Source organism: Ornithorhynchus anatinus, chromosome 4 (assembly GCF_004115215.2).
Source record: "Ornithorhynchus anatinus isolate Pmale09 chromosome 4, mOrnAna1.pri.v4, whole genome shotgun sequence".
Lineage (NCBI taxonomy): Eukaryota > Metazoa > Chordata > Mammalia > Monotremata > Ornithorhynchidae > Ornithorhynchus > Ornithorhynchus anatinus.
Genome location: NC_041731.1, coordinates 54628094 through 54634787, shown reverse-complemented (window position 1 = coordinate 54634787; position 6694 = coordinate 54628094).

Sequence of the window (6694 nt, the reverse complement as noted above, 5' to 3'; positions counted from 1 at the left end):
GCACAGAGAAGTTAAGTGACTTGCCCACAGTCACACAGCTGACAAGTGGCAGAGCCGGGATTTGAACTCATGACCTCTGACTCCCAAGCCGGTGCTCTTTCCACTGAGCCACGCTGCTTCCTTGGCCTTATGGAAAAGCCACCGTTCTTGGAGTAGGGGGTCCTGGGTTCTAATTTTTGCTCTGCCACATGCCTGCTATGAAGCCTTGGGCAAGTCACTTCTCTGTGCCTCATTTTCTTCATCAATAAAATGGGGTTTCATTTAGTCATTTATTCAATTGTATTTAATGAGCACTTAGTGTGTGGAAAGCACTGGATTAAACGCTTAAGAGAGTACAATCTAACAATAAACAGATTCCCTGCCCACAACCAATTCACAGTCTGGAGGGTTAAATAACTGTTCTCCCTCCCTCTGAGACCGAGAGCCCCATGTGTGAAATGGACTGTGTCCTGACTTGTTTATCTCCTTTCAACCTCAGTGCTTTATACAGTGCTTGGCATAGTAAACGCTTAACTGTGACCTTTGGACATTTTATATTCACCCCACCTCCAGCCCCACAGCACTTGTGTGTGTATCGTTAAATGATATATTGTAAATTATTTATTCATGTTAATGTCTGCCTCCCACTCTACACTGTAAACTCGTCATAGGCAGGGAATATATCTGTCAATTCTGTTTTATTGTACTCTCCCAAGCGCTTAGTACAGTGCTCTGCACAGAGTAAGCACACAATAAATATGACTGATTGATTAACAAGTATCACGATGATCATTCTTATTATTATAACAAAGCTGAATAAAGGACTCTGTCAGGTCTACTGAGGCTACAAAGAGAAAGACAACTTTGTTTGTGTCTAGTTGAAGGGGTGTTGCCTGTAATCTAAATCCTATGACAGGTCGCAACTCCAATCAGAGCATCTCTGGAAATTTTGCTCCACAACTCCAATCAGAGCGTCTCTGGAAATTTTGCTCTTTCTTTCAAACTTTGAAGTCCTTGTTTAAGCCTCTCGCTTAGGAAAGCCCCCAAATCCTGGTGAGCTCATTGTGGGCAGGGATTGTCATTCTTTATTGTTGTATTATATTTCTCAAGCAGTGCTCTGTACATAGTAAAGTGCTTAATAAACACAATTAAATGAATGAATGAATAAAGGAGGACAAATAACAAGATCAGAACCCTCATCCAGTTGTTGGAATAAGGTCTTGGGTTCTAATCCCAGATCCTCCTGCTGCTGTTTGCTTGGTGACCTTGGGTAAGTCACTTCACTTCTCTGTGCCTTGGTTACCTCATCCATAAAATGGGGATTAAGACTGTGAGCCCCATGTGGGACATGGAGTGGTTCCAATCTGATTAGCTTGTATCTCTCCCAGTGCTTTAGTACGCAGTGCCCGGCATGCAGTACGGGTTTATTAAATACCATAAAAAAAGAATGTATATTCCAAAGGACATAGGTGGGATCCTGGTGGCTCAGTCCACTTGGGACCCCCAATCCCCAGCCAGAAGGAGGCAGTTGCAATCCATTCTTGCCCCCAACAACAAGCTCATTTCAGTCGAGGAACATTTAATGTTTAATGATGTGCGTTGACTGGGTACTGAGCCACTAGAGATCTAGCAAAAAGCGCAACGGTCTAAACTCTTGTTGGTGTTTGGCTGCTTTCCCTTGTTGTCCTCGGGGGACAGCTGCGGCCTCTTGAATAACACCGGGTTGTTGATCATTTGTGTGGTGTGGGGGGAGTGTTTGGCTGTGATTCCTGGAGGCCGAAGAGCTAACCCAATCCCCAGACTGTTCCAAACTGCGGCCCAGCGTTGCCCAGAGTTTTCTGAGAACCAAGCAGCTGCTCCACTTGACTGTAAGCTCGTTGAGTGTAGGGATCTTGCCTGTCAACTCTATTGTTTGTGTTCTCACAAGCACCTAGTATGGTGCTCTGGACACAGTAATTGCGCAGAATTCCACTGATTGATTGATTGCTCATGAGAAATGGAGCGGTGTGGTCTAGTGGAAAAAGAGCATAGGCCCCAGAGTCAGAAGCAACACGGTGTAGTGGATAAAGGACAGGCCTAGAGTCAGAAGGTTCTCTGACTCTAGAGAGGTGAGTCTGCCTCTAATCTGCTGCGAGTCCTTGGACAAGTCACTTAACTTCTCTGTGCCTCGGTTACCTCATCTGTAAAATGGGAATTGAGACTGTGAGCCCCAAATAGGACAGGGACTATGTCCAAGCTGATTTGTTTCTATCCTCCCCAGTGTTTATTACAGTGCCTGGCACATAGTAAGCTTTTAACAAATACAGTTATTATTATTAGAGGACCTGGGTTCTAATGACAGCTCTGATAAATTACTGCTGTATGACCTTGGGTTAGTCACCTAACTGCTTTCTGCATCAGTTTCCTCATCTGTAAAATTGGGATTCAATGTCTGTTCTCACTCTTAAATAGACTCTGAGCCCTATATGGGACAAGGACTATGCCCACCCTGATTAACCTGTATCTACTCCAGCACTTAGAATAGTGCTTGACACATCTCAAGTGCCTAACAAATACCATAATAATAATAATGATAGTGGTATTTGTTAAGCACTTACTATGTACCAGGTTCTATATTGAGCACTGGGGCAGATATAAGCAAATGGGGTTGGACACAGTCCCTGTCCCACATGAGGCTCACAGTCTCAATCCCCATTTTGCAGATGAGGTAACTGAGGCACAGAGAAGTGACTTGCCCAAGGCCACACAGCAGACAAGTGGCAGAGCTGGGATTAGAACCCAAGACCTTCTGACTCCCAGGCCCGGTTCTATCCTCTACTCCATGCTGCCTCCTGTGCAGTTTTCTATTGAAAAGAGGGGTAAGCTTCGCTCCAGCTATGAAAGTTTTGGCAGTATAGCATAGTATCGAGCATGAGCCTGAGAGTCAGAAGGTCATGAGTTCTATTCTTGGCTCTGCCACTTGTCTGCCATGTGACCTTGGACAAGTCATTTAATTTCTCTGGGCCTCAGTTACTTCATCTGTAAAATGGGGATTAAGACTGTGAGCCTTAGGTGGGACAGGGACCGTGTCTAACCCGATTATCTCGCATCTACCCCAGCGCTTAGTACAGTGACTGGCACATAGTAAGCACTTCACAAATATCACTATTATTATTGTTATTATTATTATTTGGGAGCAAGAATGGGCATGAAGGATTTGTCCATAGCGATAGATACTTGCAGGGCACCGTATGCAGGCACTCTCGCATCTCCGTCAGACCCATCCTCACTGGGGCACAGGCTGCGGTGAGAGGGAGGGGGAGTAGGGCTGTAATACATTCTGCAGTGCATGCAAGCATTTTGGACATGCAGTATCCATTTAAAGTCCAAGTAGCTGCAGCATTCATTAGAAATGAAGAGGAAGTGGATCAGGGGAAGCCAAGGAGTGGCTTCCAGCTTCTGAATCCTTGGGGCATTAGATATCAGACAGCCAATAACCTACTCAAAGCTGAGAAGAATCAGCTGGGAAGTGTGGGAAACAGCCTGGATGACAGTGCTAACTGGCAGACTTACGATTCCAGACAGCCTTTCAGAGACTAAGCTTTCTTGGGTTCGAATCTCGGCTCTGCCACTTGTCAGCTGTGTGACCGTGGGCAAGTCACTTCACTTCTCTGGGCCTCAGTTCCCTCATCTGTAAAATGGGGATGAAGACTGTGAGCCCCACATGGGACAGCCTGATGACCCTGTATCTATCCCAGGGCGTAGAACAGTGCTCTGCACATAGTAAGAGCTTAACAAATACCAACATTATTATTCATTGATCAATTCATCTATTTATGGTACCCCATTTGTTTTCTTTATCAAAATAGTAATTGTAGTGCAATAAATGTCTTACAACGTGTTTTTAACTGTAAGAGGCAGACCTATATAAATCACTTTACAACTTCAATTTAGAAACTACTACTATCTGTTCTCCTAAAAGAGGAGACCTAATAAAAAACGTTCTTATGACTTTAGTACCTTGTCATTCCTTTGCCTTTTGGGGCCATCCTTGCATTGTAATTGCAGTTATGCCACCTTCTGGTATACATTCAGCTCACTACAACACGTTGTAGTTCTAAAATCTGGTCAACAGTATCTGATTATAGTTTCTGAAGAGTCTGTCAACTGTGCAACTAATTCACATATTTTCTTTGTAATTAAGCAGAGGATGCATAAAGAAGAAAAAGTATAGCAGGCAACTATTAATACATAATATATATGTTTTACAGATGATAATAATGACATACGTTAAGGGCTTACTAGGTCCCAGGCATTGTACTAAGCACTGAGGTAGATACGAGCTAATCAGGTTAGAGACAGTCAGTCCCTGTTCCGCATGGAGCTCACAGTCTTTATCCCCATTTTACAGATGAGATAATTGAGACACAGGGAATTGAAGTGACGCCCTAGGTCACCCAGCAGACAAGTGGCAGAGCTGAGACCCCGGTCATTAGGCCTCTCAGACCTGTGCTCTATCCACTAGGGCACACTGTCTCCCTATTTATATGTATAAACATATATAATATATATTATATGTGTGTAAAACACACACACACACACAGACACGCACTAAACAAATCCACTTGTGCATCCATACAACTTAGTTTTCCAAATTTTCACATGATTGTGGTGTTTCAGATAATCTCAACTTTTATAATAATAATGATGGCATTTGTCAAGTGCTTACTATGTGCAAAGCACTGTCCTAAGAGCTGGGGGGGGGATACAAGGTGATCAGGTTATCCCACGTGGGGTTCCCAGTCTTAATTCCCATTTTACAGATGAGAGAACTGAGGCTCAGAGAAGTTAAGTGACTCCCAAAGTCACACAGCTGACAAGTGGAAGAGCCGGGATTAGAACACATGACCTTTGACTCCCAAGCCTGTACTCTTTCCACGGAGCCATGCTTTTAATTACTGTAATTATAAGCAGATATATGTATAGAGGGAGAGAGAGAGCAAGAGAGAAAGAGAGAGAAGCTATGTGTACATATAAATAATAGGAATGGTATTTCCTTACTAACTAAGCTCAACCAATGTATTAGTTGTATTTTTCTATAGCCTTCTCTGGTGCAGAGCATTTTAATTGATTCTTGGGAGAGTACAATAGGATAGTAGACATGATCTCTGCCCTGAAGGAGCTTTCAGCCTAGGGGAAGACAGACACTGAATTAATTTACACATGGACACTCCCCAATTTTCTTAGTCTTTTCTTCTCTAAACAATCCCAAGTCTTTTAACCTTCCTGCACTGAACCTGGTTTATATCCTTGAATCATTTTTGTTGCTCTTCTCTAAAGCTTTTCTAGCTTCTTCACAACTGTATTTTTGATGATACACTCCAAACCATGATTTTTTTTTTTAAGTAATGGCAGTTCATTACTGACTAGCAGTTTCAGGTTTCCTCTGACCACCCTCCCTAGGATTTTTTTCTTCTCTCTTCTGTCCTGCTTGTTTTTCTCCACATGTTTGTGTTTGTTTTCCATTTTAAGTGCACTTATACTTGTTGCTTTGGAATTTGTAGTCTGTCATGTTTTTCAGCTTTCACCCTACCTTTTGCCCCCAAAGCACTTTACTAGGTGATGATAGGGTAGAAACAAGATGTCCATGTGAATACTTGCACACAGTAAAAGCTTAATGTATACCATTACTACTAGTATTCCAAAATGTCATCTCAAACAATTTTGAGGCCCAATAACAAATTTCTGGGCACCTTTATGAATCCCAGAACTCCAGCTGGAAACCTCTAATTTCACCCACAGTTTAGGCCCTACAGACTTTTGGTCTGATGTGGTTTCTTCTGCGATTCTTATAATGCCCAAGAAAAATACGTGCATCGAAACAAAAATCACTTTAGCTGAACCTCTGCTTTAGGATGCTAAGCTCGCTGTGGACAGGGAATGTGTCTGTTTATAGTTTACTGTACTCTGCCTAGTGCTTAGTATAGTAAGTGTTCAATAAATATGATTGAAGTAATGACTGAAATCCTTTAGGATTTTCATAAATGGAGATGAAGTTCAAAATGGTAGCTGTGCAACATCCCCTTTCATCCCTTTTGTACTTCTCCCTGAAACCAAGGACACTGTGGAAATAGGCATAGGAACAAGCAATTAAGACTGCTTTGGGAAAGATATTTTGCTCTTTCTTGGGTTCTCCCCATTAATTCTAATTATCACAGAAATTCATTTCCCCTCCCCAGCTTCCCTTCCCCCACCCGCCAATCAGATCTGGCTGGCGCCACAGTGGTTATTGAGTCGGATCGTGTGGTATGTTCCTGTTATCTTTGTGCCAGGAATACATGAACAATTCACAGCCTGTAAGAGACCACTTGAAATCCAGTGTTTCTAACTAAGATGGGAATTTGGATAATGAAATTATCCAGTAAATGCTGAGATACAAAAAAGGAGAGGTTGAGAAGAGTTAAATTCAAAAAAGAGGGAAAATAACACTTTTTTGCTCTAGCTAAAAATAATTTGTAACTTTAGGGAAAGTAGAATGAGAGAAGGTGTCTAGTTGCATCCCTGAGGTGGTAACATTAGAGGAATGAGCTAGCTAAGTTGTTCAACTTTGTATTCCACACAAAAACAAGTGTTTACCCCTTAAGAATATCTTCAGTTTCTCAACATGTCTCCCCTTGCTTTTTAGTAGCTATAATGTGAGATATAATGTGATAGGCCCCAGTTGACCTTATTTGGA